Consider the following 19,897-nt stretch of genomic DNA (forward strand, 5'->3'; position numbering starts at 1 on the left):
CAATCTAGTTAGGGTTTTTCAGTGTGCTTACAACAGCGGATTTTAACCGTGTTGTGCTGGCAGTAGTCTTCGTTCCTCTTAGGTCCCACAAAGGTTAAACGTAAAGTAGGCATCAAGGTGTTTATGACATGAATGGGAATCTCAGAACTAGCCAGTGCTTCCACCCCAAATGGGACATCGATATATATCCCTTGATGCCAGTGATTGTGAAAAACATATTTAAAAGTTTAAAGCTTCAAAAAGTATGTCAATCCAAGTCCATAATTATTATGAGTCCAGATTTTCCTTTTCAATCTTTTGATTACTTTATTTAAAATTCAAATAGACGTATTTCTTTTGACCTACGTAACTTCACTGAAACCATTCATCATTGTTCATTATAACTGCTTTGAGCGATGTACCAAAACACAGTCAGAAAGCACATGTTTTATGAAGATCCACTTAATCAGGGCTCAGATATAATTATCCTTAATTATCAGAACTTTAGCTTTCACAGAGACAATCCCATCGCACCAGTTCTCAACATCGTCTATGTTCCTAAGACCTAAAAAGAGATGGAGACTAACACTTGAGTAATAGCCTGCATTGCAACCTTTGGGGCACCCACATTTTACAGTACAAACCCGCAGAAGACCCTGTGCAGGCCCCACTGAGACCCTTTAATCTTTCTCCATGTCCAAGAATGGTCTCATGCCCAGCCTCTGTCTCGCCACATAGGAAGATGCATTTAACCCCTTGAAACCATCATGCTGGTGACAGTCCAGCCCATTTTCCACTCCCTCCCATGAGAAGAAAGCACCCCCGCACACTCCGAAAAGAAGCGTGCATCACAAGTCTCCTTCTATATTGTCTTCCTTTTGACACTTTCATTGTGATGACATGTGAACAACCTACACTATCACCTGCAGCTTTTCCCACAGGGGTTTCACCTGTCAAGGATAGCACCACCTTCCAGGATATGTTAAAAGTACATCTAAAATATTCTTGTGAAAGAAGAACAAACAACAGTTTCTGTAATCATGGAATCCTACTTCTTCCTCTTGTACCAGGGCTATTAGAGCTAGCTGGGCAAACATGTCTTACACCTGCCACTGTATAGGCTGCAGCTCTGAGCCATCTGAAGAAGTTGAAGCCTCTCTAGCAGGGTTGGTTCGAGATTTCTTAAAAATAGATCCTAAACTGGACTTGATGATAGCAACATCTGTCATGCATAGGTATTCCCTCCGCTTCTGAAACATCTGCGCCCATTAACAGGAAGAGTAAAATTATAGACACTACAGGGAGAAAATGTGTGGCGCACAAAAAGTACTAACATTTCGTGCTTGAAAGAGAGGTCTGGGAAGACATGAAACCCTTTGTAGATGAGAAAATAAGGCTTCTTCGTTTTCAACCAGGCCTTTAGCGCTGTTGAGGACTTGGCTGAGTTGGCGACAACTGGATATTGCCTGGTAGTAGCTTTGAAGCGGTCATCCTGGTCACGTCTGACCACACTCAAACTTAATGTGCAGCTCAAAATCTTGAACCTTCTGTTTCAGGTTCCTCCTAATTTGGACAACATACAGACAAGGAAATGTTACGAGATGAAAAATGATGCGGACACCCTTCAAAATACTTTAGGCTTCAATTCAAGCACAAGGATTGCCGTTAAGAACCACTAAGGGTCCAACACCCTCGGTGACCATATCAACAGCTGCAACATCAGTAACAGTGGTAGCCTTACCAGAGGAAGTCTTCTAGTGATCGTGATTCCAGTGCACGATAACCATCTTTAGGAAACAAACATCCATAGTCCTACAGAAACATGCAAGTGAATCACTTCCAGACCCCAGACTGGGAAAAATAAGATTTATTCAAGGTATTTTCTCCTTCAAAAAAGAGGTCCAATAAGAAATTCCAGACTGATTCTTGATAAAGGTGTAACCAACAAATGAGTCAGAAGAGAAAGATGCCGGATGCTTGCTGTTCACCCAACTGTTCCTCTCCTAAAACAAGAGTGAACTTAGTCAGAACTCAGAATTATGGTATCCACTGGCACATAAAACAGTCCTCCTCCTCAGCTCCAAACCAGCTGTCATGTACTTTTTGTTAATGCTGTGGTGCTGGGCCAAGAAAAATCCTTCCCATTCCAGTTACATCGTACTTCGCCTTTTCTCTTGAGCACAACACCAGCTGTAGTGCTGCCTCTCAATCTAGCAGCACTGCCATGTCGATTCCCGATTCCCCTCATGGTTGTTGGGGGCACGAACTTGTGTCTGATTTGAAGGACCTCTCGTAATGGCTTAAGGTAGCATCCTGCCTCAGGAAAGTGCTGCTCGTAGCTTTTCAATGTTTTGACGTCTTACAAATGTGAATGCCATATTTGGTTCAGGCTGTTTTGTGTGTTTTTCAATCCTGTGTCTTTGGATGATGTTGGGTACGAAAATGGTGGGACAGAGCGTGCAATAGGAGCAGGCATTGATTTAGCCAGTAGACCTGGGTTCAATGAGCTAACACAAACAAACAGCAGCTGTTGATGCCTTTATTGGAATATGTTAGCTCTTGAAAGCCAGACCAACTGGCTTTGCCAATACTTGTTTAAACTGTGTTTAGTCAACTTAGATTTTCACCATTGTCGTGTCTCTTTTTCTTTTCGATCTTTTATTTTTCACCAAATGCCATGAGCTAACTGACAAAAGAAGTTGATTCCATAGCTACTACTGCAAGCTGCATATCAAAGTTAGTCAGTCCTCTCGCATCTGGTAATTTGCAAACACTCATTGGCCAAGAAGGAAGACCCTTTCGATGAAGGAATAATTTTCACAAATTTTATACAGGTTATGCTAGCACCGAGACAGTAAACAGTCTGTGTCTGTACTTAGTCTTCTCAGAACTTCCATTTATATGCTTAACCCATTACCTACTCTATTAAAAACTATATGTCATTAAAAGGTGTCACTAGAGCACCTTTATGATATATATCAATACAGAAGGGGTCCCCCTGTGCAATGCACCCATTTTTCGGCTTTTTTGTCTTCCTGATGGAGGATAAACTCCTATGGTATTAGGGGTGTTTATATGGGATTTGCTGGTGCCTAATTGCTTTCTGGCACTGGAAAGCTTCCAAATGAGGCTGCTTCTGGGTCACCTCATTAAGATGTATGTGACAAAACGAGTGCTGTCCAAAATTCGAGCTGGTAGGCGGAGCTAGGAGAGGGGCTAGGGGCAGCTGTTACTTTCCCTAGGTCCTCTCTGGCCATGCCCATCAGCTCAATCCACTTTTTTCTGCTGGTGGGAGGGTGAGAAGTGGAAGAAAAGGCAGAAGGGGCAGCTAGCCGCTCATGGTAGCATGTGATAACATTGTTTTCCAAAACATCATTGTTGAACTTGACCTTGTCATCACATGGACATCAATTCACCGAAATGCCAGGGGTGGCGGAAGTGACATCTCATGCCCTTTCACCTCCACTTTCACTCAAACACACATTCTTATACATAAACATACATTCACACTTCGTTCACTCTGTCTCACATAAGTACACACTCTCACCCGTAAGCATGCACCCAACATACATTTAAAAGCATTTTTTACTTACCTCAGCTGCCATGGAAGGGCATATCCCAGCTAACTGTACTCCATTTGTATTATACTAATAATGAATAATATATTATTATTCACTATCAGTGTAACAAAAAATTGACTAAAAACAAAGAGAGTGAAGCCTTAATGAGGACAAGCTGCAAATGTGTTCCTGACACTTAATTTGCCACCTTTGAGGCCAGGGGTCACAAAGGCAGTACCAGGGGTAGCAAAGATCAAGCCAAGGGTCGCAGCTGCTATCCCTGATGACCCCTAAATGACCTCCATGGGTCATCACCAGACTTTTTGCCTCATCCTCTTGAATTCATTTTTGTTGGCCTTGGGACTCTGTGCACTTTACCGCTTCTAACCAATGCTAAAGTGCTTGTGCTCTCTCTCCCTCAAACATGGTAGCATTGGCTTATACCATATTGCCATTTTAATTTACTTATATGTCCATAGTAAAGTGGCACTACAGGTGCCCAAGGCCAGTAAATTAAATGCTACTAGTGAATTTGCAGCACTGACTGTGCTACCCACTTAAGCAGCCCTTTAAACATGTCTCAGGCCTCATGTCAGTGTATGCAGTTTTAACCTGGCATGTCGACCTGGCAAAACAAACCTTTTGAGGAAAGAAATTATAGAATGGAGACCCCCATTTTTAAACCATTTAACTATTTTAAACATGCTTTCAGGCAAAGGTTGTTTGGTGTGCAGCTCCTGGTGCGTGTTCTGTCCAAACCACGCTGATATATTAATAACAAGCTGATGACCAGTTAAGGTACAACAGTCCTGAGGTGCACAGCCATTGAACAGGCCCTTAGGCCAATGTTAAGTCCAGCGACACTCATAGGCATCCCGGTTCATTCCACATTCAAACTGTTGGTTGGGGGACGATATGTCAGTGTTAGAAAATTTGAAACTTTTGATAAAACAGCATTGAAAATATACAGCATTTGACTCCATATTACTGAGCCACTATGGGTGTATGTTTGAGGAAATGGGTATTATAACACGGATTCTGATGGAATTTAAATTTTCCTGTTTCAGTTACCCCTTGTGAAGAGATCGTATCTCGAAATGCATTGGGTTAAAATGACATGGATGAAATGTGGATTATGTTTGTGAAATTATTAATACCAAGGATTTTTACATGTTGGAATCGTTACGTTGCCAATAAAATGTTTAAGCAGTGAATATTTACGTTTCTTTTCTTTGAACTGGATTAAAAATTGTGCAATGGTTTAAGACGATTAACAATGGATTAAAAAAGGATGATCTGGGATGATCTTAAGTGTCACTGGCAGTATTTGGCAGAATTCCACAATCAGGACATAGAAAACACATCAGTACATGTCCTACCTTTAAAATAACTGCACCCTGCTCATGGGGCTACGTAGGCCCTACCATAGCGGTGACCTACATGTAGTAAAAGGGAAGGTTTGGGCCTGGCAAATGGGTTCACTTGCCTGGTCGAATTGGCAGTGCAAAACTGGACACACAGACACTGCAATGGCAGGTCTGAGACATGTTTACAGGGCTATTCATGTGGGTGGCACAATCAGTGCTGTAGGCCCACTAGTGGTATTTGATTTAAGGCCCTGGGCACCTTTAGTGCACTTTACTACAGGCTTACTAGTAAATCAAATATGTCAATCACAGATAAACCAATCATAATCACGATTTAGATAGAGAGCACTTGCACTTTAGCACTGGTCAGCAGTGGTAAAGTGTCCAGAGTACGAAAAACCAGCAAAAAGGAAATCCAGCACAGTCAAAAATACAGGAAGCAGAGACAAAAATACAAGGGAAACCACAACAAGGATGCTAGGTGTAACAACGGGGCTTTAGGGAGCTTACCCCAAAATAAAAATAACCTCTGCATGCCTACATATATAATTCCCTGAAAAAACACAAAGGTTAAAACAACGTTAAGTTCATATTTTACTCATTCAAAACCATAGAAATTCAGCAGTTATAGTCATACTTGTAGTTACACTTGCCTTGATGGGTCCACAAGGAACAATTTAAAAAAAGGAACGTTTTAGAATGGATATCATGTGAAACCTCGTTGTAGAATATTCTCTGGAGTGTGGTTGTGGCAAAAGGTGCATAGGAAGAATGGTAAACAAACTGAAACTGCATCATCTGAGCGCAATAACGAACAAAGACTATTACTATGTGATTGCATAACATATTTGGGAACAGCACACTGGGGAATATAAGAATTTATGTTACTATGGGATCCATCATGTGAGGGCTAATATATGAGGAGGAGGAGATCGTGAATTGACCCTTAGAAGATCAGAGTCAAGGTAGTTAATGGCAATTGGAACAGAAATACTTTGGGGTCTGAACACGGACGCTTAACTTTATGTACATCTTTGAGTATATTGATATCTTGATACTTTTTGGAAATGATAATTGGGGACTTGGAGTATGGAATGCAGTAGGATAAATCTTTATTGTGTTCCCTTTCTCTTTTTTCACCTACTGTTTTTTCACCTGCTGCCTTTTCTTATGCTGCTATTTTCTTCTTTTATATATCACCTGTGATTAGATGGATGTGTATTGACATTTTTGAGAGATCAGTACTTCAGTGTAATTACTTTTCGAGTTCTTGGAAATCCAGGTTAATAGTCTTGAGTATTTTACATGGGATTAAATGGATGTGTATTGATATTTTTGTGAGATCAGTACTTTACTGTAATTGCTTTTCAAGTTCTTGAAAATCCAGGTTAATAGTATTGAGTATTTTACTGCGCTATACTTACAAACATACATCAATAAGTACTTTACTATAAGTGAGAAGACACCCTTGTGATGGTTGAGTAAATATTTGATGAAATGGATTACCAGTATATTAAATTAATTTATTTTCTGATGTTAAGAACACAGTTTGATTCTTAAGATTGTATTTGCAATAAGTGAATGGTTTATTTTTTGAGGTCTGCATGTTTACCTCTTTGAGATTAGGTGTGGGTATAAGGAGAATGTTCCTTTAAATATATTTTTTGCACTGCACCATGGGATGGCCCAGTCAAAGGCTTCTGCCAAAATGCTTAGACCAATTTGTTTTTAGCACCTTGCACTTTGCTAATACAAAAATATGATGAAATAAAAATCCTGTTTTAAAAAAAAGGAAACAATTTGTACCAGCTTGTGCTGTTGACAAGGGCAGACATTCCCAGGAAAGAGGATTTTATATATATTTATATGTATATGTATATGTATATATATTTACTAGGTAGTTATACTTAGGACCATCTTTCCATAGAAAAAGTGTTTTTGACTTGCCTATATCTTTGGCATCGTTGGACTAATCTTCATGAAATTTTCCCCAAAAAGTGTCCTGGTGATTCTTGCTGCGCACAGAAAAGTTTCAGGATGATCTGTCAAGCGGGGGCTGATAAAAAGGGGGTCACAAAACATGGGTTTCTCATGTTAATTCCTATAGGAGCTATAACATGACTACAGTCCGAACCACTGGACGGAATTACACCAAATTTGGCAGAAAGCTAGCTTTCGGTACGCAGATTGTGCTTTGGCATATTCAGTGTAAATCCGTTCAGTACTTTTTGAGAAATTAAAGGGAAAATAAATGTGTATATCTAGGGCCGCAAACCCATCGTGATGTCTTCGCGATTAATGACAAGCTCGTGCAGGGAAATGCAGAACTCTGATTGGCTGCCACCACTTCAACCACAAAATGCTGGCAGCCATCTTGGGACTCGGCCTCAGCAATTTCGTGGCAAAACGAAAAGAAAAAACAAGCGCAGTCACCCATGCTTGTTTTTATTAGCGTGCTAGGTGGGCCAGGTCCTGGGGGCATATAAAAAAAAATAAGGAGGAGGGCACACGGGCCCCCCCTCCTGGGCTTATTACTGCCCCAGGGACCGCCACCTCCATGGGGCTTGTTTGTTTTTGAATGCAGGGGGAGCTTATCCTCTCTGCAGCCCCGGGGATGCCACCTCCCTAGGGCTTCCTTCCATTTCAATGCAGGGAGGCTACCTGACACCCCGCAGCCCAGGGACCACCATTTCCCCAGGACAATCATGAAAAAAAGGAGGGACCCATTTTGGCCCCCGCAGCTGCCCGGACCGCCACCTTCCCAGGGCTAAATTCACAATTGGAGAGGGGCTGTGCGGCTCCCCTCGAGGAGCCATTGATAGGCCTGCAGACTGCCATGCCCCAGGGCCAGCTCCTGCTCTGTCCCAAGGTGCCTTACCCCGGGACATAGCTGTTTGCTTTTGCTTAGTGGGAGCTGATTATGGGCCAAAGTCTTTTACCATTTCTATAGCAGTCTTTTAGCATAGGATTAGCACAGTGCCATCCATGCTCAGCGGTAAAATGACAAAAGCCTTTTACCACTCCAGGCACAGTATTACAACTTTGGATTAGTAAAATATCATCAAAACCAGCCTGGAATGAATGAAGGCAACCCCTAACATGCCTTTTTTGCTATCATTACTATGTATATACAATATTGTATACAGTAGGAAAAAATCAACTAAACTTAAAGCAAGGATGGGCCTATCATTTGCTCACCGCCTCCACTCGAAAAGCTTTGTGCAACAACGTGTGTTTCATACTTAAAAAAAAGAGAATAATACATATCTCTAATTCAGTTTGGTATGTAACCCATTCACTGCCAGGCCTTTTCCCCTCCTGTGCCAAGCCTTTTTTTGGCTATTTGAGGTAGTTCGCACTTAGGTACTCAAAACTTTTTGTCCACATAATCTATCCAAGCCAACTTTGTGTCCTTTTTTTCCAACATCCTAAGGTTTCTAAAGGTACCCAGAGTTTGTGGTTCCCCTGGAGGAGACCAAGAAGTTAATCAAAATACAGCTAAATTTTTCTTTTTTTTGGCCAAATGGGAAAAAAGTGCTGCAGATGAAAGCATGTGCTTTTCCCCTGCAAAGGGCATCAACAAAAGGTTTGTGGTGCTAAAATCACCATCTTCCTAGCTTTCAGTGACAGGCAGACTTGAACCAGAAAACCAAATTTTTCAACACAGTTTTGGCATTTTACTGGGACATACCCCATTTTTATTACTTTTGGGCATTCAGTTTCCTTCCAGTTTACGACAGAAGTGGGTGTGAAACCAAAGGTAGTTCTCGAATAGCTAAACATTTCTGAAAAGTAGACAAAATTCTGAATTCAGCAAGGGGTTATTTGTGTAGATCCTTCAAGGTTTACCTACAGAAAGTAACAGCTGAAATGAACAAATATTGAAATTGAGTTGAAAAAACCCCAGCCATTTCTGTTTACGTTTTCTTCTGTAACTGTTTCAAGCTATGGCAGATATTTTAAAGCACTATACCGCAATGTCTGCTGGACTCTTCTAGTTGCAGGGATATATAGGGCTTGTGGGTTCAACAAGAAACCAAGGTACCCACAGCCAATAAATGAGCTGCACCCTGCATTGGGTTTTCATTGTATACTGAGTTATACAGCAATGCATTTGGTAAAAAATAAAGAGTGAAAAATAGGTATCAAGGAAACCTTTGAATTTCCAAAATGGGCACAAGATAAAGTGTTGAGAAGCAGTGGTTATTTGCATATATCTGAATTCAGGGTCCCCATGCTAGCATGTGAATTACAGGGCATTTCTCAAATAGACTTCTTTCTTACACACTATCTTACATTTGGAAGGGAAAAATGCAGAGAAAGGAAACGTCCCTAAACGCACCATGGACACTTCACGTTTTTCTAATGAAAACTGACCTGTTTTTTGCAAAGTGCGTAGCTGTGGAGTTTGGCCTTTAGCTCAGCCGGCACCTAGGGAAACCTAGCAAACCTGTGCATTTTTTTAAACTAGACACCTAGGGTAATCCAGGATAGGGTGACTTGTGAAGCTCTCACTGGGTTCTGTTACCCAGAATCCTTTGTCAAACCTCAAAATGTGGCAAAAAAAACTTTTTCCTCACATTTCGGTGTTGCAGAGTTCTGGAATCTGAGGGGAGCCACAAACTTCTTCCACCTAGCATTCCCCCACATCTCTCGATAAAAATGGTACCTCACTTGGGTGGGTAGGCCTAGTGCCCGCGACGAGGGAAGGGTCCAAAACAAAACATGGCCACATCAAAATGATCTAATACAAAACTACCTGTTTTTGGTCCTGGGCTCAGCAGCCATCTAGTGAAAACTACCAAACCCAGACATTTCTGAAAACTAGACACCCAAGAGAGTCCAGGGAGGTCTGACTTCCGTGGAGTCCCCAGTGTTTTGCAGAATCCTCTGCAAACCTCAAATTTAGCTAAAAAAAATCACATTTTCCTCACATTTCTGTGTGATATTACTGCACTGGCATAGATTTCCTACCACCCAATGTTCCCCTCGGTCTCCCGATAAAAATGATTCCTCACTTGTGTAGGTGGGCCAAGTGGCTGTGACAGGGAAGGGCCAAAAACATGTCAAAATTAAGAGGGAACCAAAGCGGGTCCATAAGGGCAGTTTGAAAAAAAAAATGTTTTTAGATTGACAAGTGGGCCAGAATTTTTATCGTTATAGATACGACAAAGCTGGGTGGTTGGAATCTTGTGGATTCCGACGGATTACAGAAGGTTCCATCACAAAAATGGAGGGAAAATGCGTGATATCAAGCAAAGTTGGAGGTTTGCATGGGAGTGTGGGAAGGAAAATGGTGTTGGGTGCATGTGAACTACACCATCCTGGACTCACCCAGATATTTAGTTTCCAGATGTGTCTAGGTCTGGTAGATTTTTCTAGGTGGCAGCGTCCCAAAGGCCAAAAAGTGCAGCCGCTCACCATTTTAAGTAGAGCGATATTAGGAGATGTAAAATCAAAAGCCCAAAAATCAAATGTCCTCTTCTTGCCACTGGGATGCAATGCGTTAGTTTGCATGGGGGGCTGAAAGACTGTAGGGATGGGGGGGCATAACCATGCCCATTGTGGGGGGCGCCCCCACCCCTCTATTTTTTATTTTTTTAAATTTCCTGGCATCTAGTAGATTTTTAGCCCCCCCACAGGGCGGATCGGGGGCAATTACCCCATCTGCCCACGCAGAAATGATCAACAGTAATGCGCCCCCATGGAGAGCGACCCTTGCCCAAAGGGCCGCCCTACCAAACAAAACACACACAACGATCCCTGGTGCATAAGTGGCTTCTGCCCCCCTTGGGAGCAGATGGGCCTAATAAAAATAGGCCGATCTGCCCTCAAGGGGGGCAGAAATGGTCAACAGTAATGTGCCCCCATGGGGAGCGACCCTTGCCCAAGGGGCTGCCCTCCCAACAACACACACACATACTGATCCCTGGTTCCTAATGGGTTTCTGCCCCCCTTGGCGACAGAAGGGCATAATAAAAATAGGCTGATCTGCCCTCAAGGGGGGGAAGAAATGGCCAACAGTAATGTGCCCTCATGGGGAGTGACCCTTGCCCAAGGGGCCGTCCCCCAAACACAGCACACACACATGCAAACACACACACAACAATCCCTGGTGCCTAAGTGGTTTCCGCCCCTCTTTGGGGCAGATGGGGCTAATAGAAAAAGGCAGATCTGTCCCTAAGGGGTCAGAAATGGCCTAAAATAATATGCCCCCTGGAAACAGCCCTTGCCCAAAGGGCCGCCCCCCTATGTAAAATACATTTTTTTTAAATCCCTGGAGTCTAGTAATTTCTGCCCCCCTTGGGGGCAAATTGTCTCAATAAAAGTAGGCTGATTTGCTCGAAAGGGGGTCAGAAATGGGCTAATATGATATGCCCCCTGGGAGCAACCCTTGCACAGGGGGTCGCTCCCCTTATGTAAAATAAAAAAAAAACCTTGTGTCTAGTGGTTTCTTTGCGGGCAAATTGGCCAAATAAATATAGGCCGATCTGCCGCAAACGAGGGCGGAAATGGTCTAAAATAATATTCCCTCCAGGGGAGCCACCCTTGCCCAAGGGACCGCTCCCCTCCTGTAAAAAGAAGAAAAAAAAAAGATCCTTGGTGCCTAGAGGTTTCTGCCCCCCTTTGGGGCAGATGGGCCCAATTAAAATAGGCCGATCTGCCCACAAGGCGTAGTCTAGTGGGCATTCCTGTGATCGTGCTGCAGACATGCTCAGAGAGAAATGAAAGGAAAGGAAAAGCCTTTCCTCTCCTTTCATGCCTCTCAGACCTGCCGCACTGGGGCGGCCTCTGAAGAGGCATCAGTTATTATTGGGGGGATCAGGGGTGGCAGCGGAAGTGATTCACCTGCCATACCTGCCTGGGGGGTGTGGGGGAAGAGCCACAGGTGGAGTGCTAGTGCTCCACCCATGGGTCGGTGCCAGGACGTAATGGTTACGTCTGTGGCACCGAACAGTTTAAATGTGGAAACATTGGTGGAAAGACATAACACATTAATTCTATAACACATAACATACCAAAGATTAAACACAACGGAATTTACAAAAAAACTATTTTTGTCAAGTCTTCCTGCTATTTTTTGGAAGGCTGCTTTGTCATATGATCACATCCCTTATTAGAGGTAGTCCTCAGGGATCGAATGGCCAATAAACATTTATGCAATAAGTCCCTTATAATCAGTTTCATCACTTTGTTTCAGCATATTAGTCAGCCATATAACAGCAAGCCTCCTCAGAACAAACAGGAAGACAATAGACTCTATAAAAATAATATTGTATATAAGCAAATTATATATACATGTGTATGAAGTATCATATAAACATTTCAACCGTTAAAACCGAAACCACCATGTGGGCACCACCAAATGTTTCTAAAAGCCTCCTTCACCCTGCCGAAAGAGAGTACCCAAAAAGATGATTAAGAAATATCTTATTGAAAACAATGAGGAAATCTTTAACCTCTGCTGTATTGATGATTTGTGCTTGTAGCATGCGAAGGAAGGTGCGGCTGGTATAGTGATACAGTGACATAGTGCTGCCTCACCCCGCTAAAATGCTAAAGGTCATTAAATTCATCCAAACAAGGCAGAGAAATGCTTGTGCTCACTGCAGACCTCATAATGTGCTTGTGGTTCAGGAATTGTGTTCATGATGTGCTGCTGTCTAAAGATACTGATATACTGTATATCATGCTGCAGGCAAACCTCCCCAAAGTCCGTGGGCAAGCATGCTATCCGATAAATACCTGTTCAGTCTCCAAGAAATGGATTGTGATATAGTAAACCAATATTTTGGAACTATCTGCTGCATGGTAAAGAAGGAGCATGGTAACTGAATTCTCAACACGTATGAGAGACACTCCCCATATCCGAACAACCACATATCATAGTATATGCAGCGGGGGCCCCCGGGGCACGTCTTTCGTCTCCAGGGACAAAGGCTCCTACCAGAGAATTTCAAAGATTGGGAACTCATTGTGGTCGCTGCACAACTGAAAGACACTTGACAACCACACACTCATCATCTTTTAATTACCTTGACGAATGACGCTTGTGATTCAACTACTGTCACAGAAAAAACTTCTCTTCCACATGAAACATTAAAGCTGGATATGTCTTATTGGCTAGTCGCATGCATACTAATAACGTAAGGTTACGTATTGTCAACTGTGGGGGGGCGTCTACTATAAATAGTGAATTGTCTCCAACCCCCTGGTCACTGTGTCAGCCATCTTACAGGGTAGAAAAGATTGAAAAGGTACCTAAAATCTTTGGCATAGTAAGATCACATAAAGGTGAAGGATCAGCCATACTGCTTTTAGTATTCCTAAGTGAGAATAACCTCATTCATACTAACAACATATATCTATTATAGAGACTGTAAAACAGGACACCCAAAGACATTCACAAATCAAACTATGGAAACAATAAGTTTTTCAAGCAAGGATCATCAAGCATTGGATCAGACAGAATTTGCATAGAATGATAATTTTCTCATGCAGTGATTCTTAACAGTAGCTTATAACATCAAATAAACTGTCTTAGAGACCATACTCTATTACACCAAAATAATCACTTTCATGTGCACAGATGTTAAACAATGATTAACAACATCCTGTCTTCTTCTGTATTAACTAGGGTCATGTATCAAAGTTTCTGCCCATAAACACGCTCCTAACTACTTTATATGTATATGTCATTAGGTTATATGCAGGTTATGAAATGTAAGACTCGAAAGGCACAGAGCTCAGGCAATCAATGCTCACATCTCGTTCGGGTCGTAAATCCATTACTTGCTGTTCTAAACTTTTTAATCGTCTCAGGTTCTAGATGGTTCAAGGTCTGCTGAAAAAATGCCCCTTCATCTTTTTTGACAACTACACTTACCACGGACCAATGAATAGCGTTCTCTGTGTGGCCTGTGTTTTTGTAGTGTTCAACAAGGTTTGCCCCCACAGCGCCACACCAGATCCTCGACCTGTGCTGGTATATGCATGTCTTAACCGTTTGAATCGTCTGTCCAATGTAAGCCAAACCACAAGGGCATTGAATACAGTATATTAATTTTCCTATATTGCAATTGGAAAAACCTCTCTGTTGATGCACAATGTCATTAATCATGATGGTCTGGGTATTGCTAGTAAACTGACATGCTACACACTTATTGCATTTAAAATGTCTATTATTTGGAGGTAGCTGCAACACCTCTCTAAGGTCTTTCTTTTTCTGACACTGCTGAGTGGTCTTCACCAAAAAAATTAAGTAAATTGCGTGCTTTACGAAATGAAAACAGTGATTTAGGGATTTTTAAAGGTATTAGTATTTTCCAACGTTTCTGTATGATGTTTTCAATGTTATTGGCTTTCGGGTTATATGTCAGCACACAGGCTAAGGGTATCTCTTTTTTATGTTTTTTTGGTGTAAGCAGAGTTTCTCTGGGTGTAAACCAAGCCCGTATGGCAGCGGCGTTGACCAGTTTCTTAGAGTACCCTCTGTTTATAAGTTTTATCATCAGAATATTAGCATTTTCAAAGTAATCACTTTTCTCAGAGCAATTCCTACGAATCTGGACGAATTTTCCATATGGAAGTTTTTCTTTCAGTCCACTAGAAAAATGAAGTAATGTATTTCTGTCTGTCGGTTCAGAATATATTCTCCTCAATTAACTACCATCCTTTGCCTTAATCCATAGATCCAGAAAATTAAAAATTAAGCTCCATCTTACTATGAGACATTGTGAATTTAAGGTCTGCTGTCCTATGGTAAAGCCACTCTACAAATGCTGGTATTGTGTGCATATCACCTTTCCATACCATCAATATGTCGTCTGTATATCTGAACCACTTTCTTATGTTATTCCTGGTCCAGTCTCACTATATATCCACCATTCCTCAAAGCAGTTTATAACTAGATTTGCTACTTCTGATGGATACAACTACCTGTGGATTCCTCACCTAATGAATACTCCCATGGTGCCAGCATTCGACGGAAATCTTCTTACTAGTCTCTGCACGTCGACGAGGACGTCACTCTAGCCCACGCGACGCCGTCTGACGTCATACAGGCAATAAGAGGTCCTCGACGACGTGCGGACGTCAGTTCCCTTTTTTCCGTGCATTCGAAACGGTTATCTTTGAGGGAGCAACTGTTACTTTTGTGGTTACAGTGTAGGGGACAGAGATTCAAAGAAACTAGAGGCGCAGTCCAAGAAGATTTTTTCGTCCTGCAGTCTGGCGTTGAAGGCCACCAACGCAACCTGTATCCTGGGGAGGTATATTCATGCTCTGATGGATGACATTTCCTCATCATTTACAGAGCTTCCCCAGGGTCTTTTGGATGTTGTTTCAAATGCCCAGGCTGCTGCGACCCAGATTATCCAGACGGGACTGGATACGACCGACTCGGTAGCCAGAGCAATGGGCACAACTGTGGTGGCAAGGAGACAGGCCTGGCTCCGTAACTCGGGCTTTTCTGCGGATGTACAGTCCACATTGTTGGATCTCCCGTTTGATGGGGACAAACTGTTTGGAGCCAAGGCTGATTCGGCCTTGGAATGTTTTAAGGAGAGCAGGGCCACGGCTAAGTCGTTAGGGCTCCAAGCTCCTTCTTCCACGGCCTCTTCCAGATTTTTCAGGAGGTTTCGTGGATTTGGGCGTGGCTCTTCCTCCTCTTCCTTTCGGGGAAGATATCAGCAACCTGCCTCTTCCCATCCCTATAGATCTTTTAGGGGGAGAGGTAGGGTCCGCACCAGAGGAGCCTCTCAGCAGCACTCTGCCTCTTCCTCATCCTCTGGCAGGGTGCAGCAGGGAAAGCAGCCTTAGGCTTCCACCATTTCTCACTCACTCCTCTCCTGTAGGGGGAAGATTACAGCATTTTCTCACCAAATGGAAGACTGTTACAACGGACACTTGGGTTCTCAGTATTGTGGGAAAAGGCTACACCCTTCCCTTTCGGGAGTTCCCGCCCCTCATCCCGCCCCGCCCTTCTTATTGTTCAGAAGAACACCTCCTGTTGCTAGAACAGGAGGTACAAGCCCTCCTTTCAAAGGGCGCGGTGGAGTTGGTCCCAGAGCAGGAAAGGGGTCGAGGATGTTACTCAAGGTATTTCCTGATTCCCAAGAAGGATGGTCGTTTGAGACCAATCCTGGACCTGAGGATCTTGAATTGGTTCCTCAAGCAGGAAAAGTTCAAGATGCTGACCCTAGCACAGGTGCTTTTGGCGTTGAACAAGGAAGACTGGATGGTGTCTGTCGACTTGCAGCATGCTTACTTTCATATCCCGATACTCAAGTCACACAGGAAGTATCTCCGGTTTGTGGTGGGATCGCAGCACTATCAGTTTGCGGTCCTTCCGTTTGGTCTTACTTCAGCACCTCGAGTCTTCACGAAGGTGATGTCGGTGGTTGCGGCAGAACTCAGAAGGAAGGGGATAGCAGTATTCCCTTATTTGGACGACTGGTTGATCAAAGCCAAGTCCCCGGAGCTTGTGTCACATCATCTGCAGTCAACAACCCAGTTGTTGTTCGACCTGGGTTTTTCGGTGAACGAGCCCAAATCTCACCTAGAGCCCTCTCAGCGCCTCCTGTTCATAGGGGCAGTACTGGATACAACATTGGGTCGGGCCTTTCCTCCGCCTCAGCGGATTCAAGATATTCAGGATTTGGTTCCAATGTTTCGAAATGGAGCGGTAGTTCCAGTCCTCAAGGTCCTTCGTCTGCTCGGTCTGTTTGCCTCCTGCATTCTGTTGGTCACGCATGCTCGCTGGCACATGAGGGCTCTTCAGTGGTGCCTCCGAAGGCAGTGGTCTCAACACAAAGGGGATCTAGAGGGTACTGTCAAGATCTCCAGAGATGCTGCTGTGGATTTGAAGTGGTGGATTGCAAGCAACAATCTTTCACAAGGAAAGCCGTTCCAGCAGTCGCCACCAGTGGCCACAGTCATAACGGATGCTTCCACTCTAGGGTGGGGAGCTCATCTGGGGGATCTGGAGATCAAAGGTCTTTGGTCTCCAGAGGAACAGATGTTTCACATCAATCTGTTAGAGTAACGGGCTGTACGTCTGGCTCTCAAGGCCTTCCTCCCTTCCCTTCGTGGTCAGTCGGTACAGGTCCTAACGGACAATACTACCACGATGTGGTACATAAACAAGCAGGGAGGAGTGGGGTCGTACCTTCTCTGCAGAGAAGCTCTTCGACTATGGTCCTGGGCAAAGGACCATCAGATTTGCTTGATAGCAAACCATCTGGACGGAGTCTTGAACGTGCGTGCGGACAGTCTCAGTCGCCAATTCTCGGCAGACCACGAGTGGCGTCTCCATCCAGATCAAGTCCGTTTAATCTTCCAGAGGTGGGGGTTTCCTCGGGTAGATCTGTTTGCCACTCGAGAGAACGCGCATTGTCCGTTATTCTGCAGCCTCCAGTATCCGATGCAGGGAGCGTTGGGGGACGCGTTTCAAATAACCTGGTGCGGCCAGTTGCTTTACGCGTTTCCCCCCATACCCTTGATTCCTCGAGTATTGAGGAAAATTTGCCAAGACCGGGCCCAAGTAATCTTAATAGCTCCGGATTGGCCAAGGAGGGTGTGGTATTCCGAACTTCTCCAACTCTCACTGTGCCCTCCGCTCCATCTCCCTTTCAGGGCAGACCTCCTCTCGCAGTCGCAGGGGCAGGTTCTACACCCCAACCTCCAGAGTCTGCACCTACATGCCTGGAGATTGAACGGGGCAACCTGAGTTCCTTCTCTCTCCCGCCTGAGGTAGTGGATATTATATTAGCGGCCAGGCGACACTCCACTAAATCTATCTACGCTAATAGATGGTCTAAATTTGTTGCGTGGTGTGGAGAGAGGCAGATTGATCCTTTGCATGCTCATCTATCGGACGTTTTGTCTTTTGCTCTGTCTCTAGCGCAGAAAGGTTGTGCAGTGGCTACCATTAAGGGTTATTTATCGGCCTTGTCAGCCTTCATATGTCTTCCAGACCAACCATCTTTATTTAAATCCCCTATTGTTATCAGATTCTTGAAAGGTCTTCTAAATAAATATCCTCCAAAGCCATTCGTTATGCCGCAATGGGATTTGTCCTTGGTCCTGACTTTCCTTATGGGGTCCCCTTTTGAACCTATGCATTCTTGCCCCTTAAGGTATTTGGTTTTAAAAACAGTCTTCCTGATAGCTATAACATCAGCAAGGAGAGTGAGTGAGTTGCAGGCCTTATCAGTAAAGCCCCCTTATACAACTTTTTATGGGGATAAGGTGGTGTTGAGGACCAAGGCTGCTTTCCTCCCGAAGGTTGTTTCACCTTTCCATTTGGCTCAGGCAATTACTTTGTCCACGTTCTATCCTCCGCCTCATCCTTCCAAAGAGGAAGAAAGACTGCACCGTCTGGACCCAAAGAGGGCGTTGAGCTTCTTTATTGATAGAACAAAGGATTTCAGGCTGGAGGATCAGCTGTTTATTGGATACGTGGGCAAGAGGAGAGGAAAGGCAGTCCACAAGAGAACACTATCCAGGTGGGTTGTTCTTTGCATTAAAATCTGTTACTCTTTGGCAAAGAAGGATCCTCCTGAGGGCATTAGAGCTCATTCCACCAGAGCTAAGTCGGCCACTTCGGCCTTGGCCAGAGGTGTTCCTGTGGTCGACATCTGCAAGGCCGCAACTTGGTCGTCCCTTCACACTTTTGCAAAACATTACTGTTTGGATTCTGAGGTTAGAAGGGACGGCCGTTTTGCACGGTCAGTGCTGCAGGATTTCTTGGTTTGACCATTTAGGCACCCACTGCCGGGCGTGGTACTGCTTTGGGACTCTATTCATTAGGTGAGGAATCCACAGGTAGTTGTATCCATCAGAAGAACGAGTTACTTACCTTCGGTAACGACTTTTCTGGTGGATACATTAGCTACCTGTGGATTCCTCACGGTCCCACCCGCCTCCCCGTTGCCTTTCTGGTCTTACCAAGTAATCCTTGAGTACGCTCCTCTTGGTCTTTGAGGGTGCCATAGATGTTGTATATATTTTATGTATATATGTATATATTTTTGTGTATATACTTGATGTGTAGATATATATTTTAAAAAGAGAGAGTTATATATATATATAAAAGATTTACAGTTATTCATGCAATGTTGTGTATTTTTACAATGTAATGGGATGTTGCCTTGCTCTTTCATTGCATTGCCTGGTTGTTCTCATGCACGTAAAAAATGATTGGTACTGACGTCCGCACGTCGTCGAGGACCTCTTATTGCCTGTATGACGTCAGACGGCGTCGCGTGGGCTAGAGTGACGTCCTCGTCGACGTGCAGAGACTAGTAAGAAGATTTCCGTCAAATGCTGGCGCCATGGGTGTATTCATTAGGTGAGGAATCCACAGGTAGCTAATGTATCCACCAGAAAAGTCGTTACCGAAGGTAAGTAACTCGTTCTTCTGGGGCGAAACTACATCCCAGTGCCACCCTCTTTATTTGCAAATATAGATCTCCCTTAAATGCCACATTTCTAAGGCAGGGTGCCAATGTTGACAAGAATTTAGTGGGGATATTATAAGGTCTATAAAGTAGATTCTATCACGTGTATGGCTTCGTCTTCAGGAATATTTGTGTATAATGACTCAATGTCAAGAGTTACCAAAAATTCCGGTCCATCTTCAAACTGGAGTTTTTCCATCTTGTTAATTGCATCCATTGAATCTCTAATATATGCTTTTGTCTCTGCCACAAAAGGTTTGAGAAAGGTATCGGTATATTGAGCTAATGGCTCTAGTATGGACTTACATGCAGATATGATTGGTCTACCCGGTGGGATATCCACATCTTTGTGAATCTTGGGAAGGATATATATAAGACAGGCATTCTACTTTCTTTTCTATTAAGGAATTCAAATTCTTTTTACATATCCATCCCTCCTCTAAAGGTTCTATAGTCAGGGTAAGAATCTCTTTACGTAAAATCCTCAGTGGATTTTCTGTAATATGTCTTTAATGGTCCTGGTTGTTTA

The 19,897-nt window shown here is 43.5% G+C and overlaps 1 protein-coding gene across 1 annotated transcript in view; it reads left to right on the plus strand.

Annotated features, from left to right (window-relative positions):
- The window catches only part of LOC138262384 (kinesin-like protein KIF19), a 696,763-nt gene that overhangs the window by 148,714 nt on the left and 528,152 nt on the right, over nucleotides 1–19,897 (plus strand). The window lies entirely within an intron of this gene.

This window comes from Pleurodeles waltl, chromosome 10 (genome assembly GCF_031143425.1).
Source record: "Pleurodeles waltl isolate 20211129_DDA chromosome 10, aPleWal1.hap1.20221129, whole genome shotgun sequence".
Lineage (NCBI taxonomy): Eukaryota > Metazoa > Chordata > Amphibia > Caudata > Salamandridae > Pleurodeles > Pleurodeles waltl.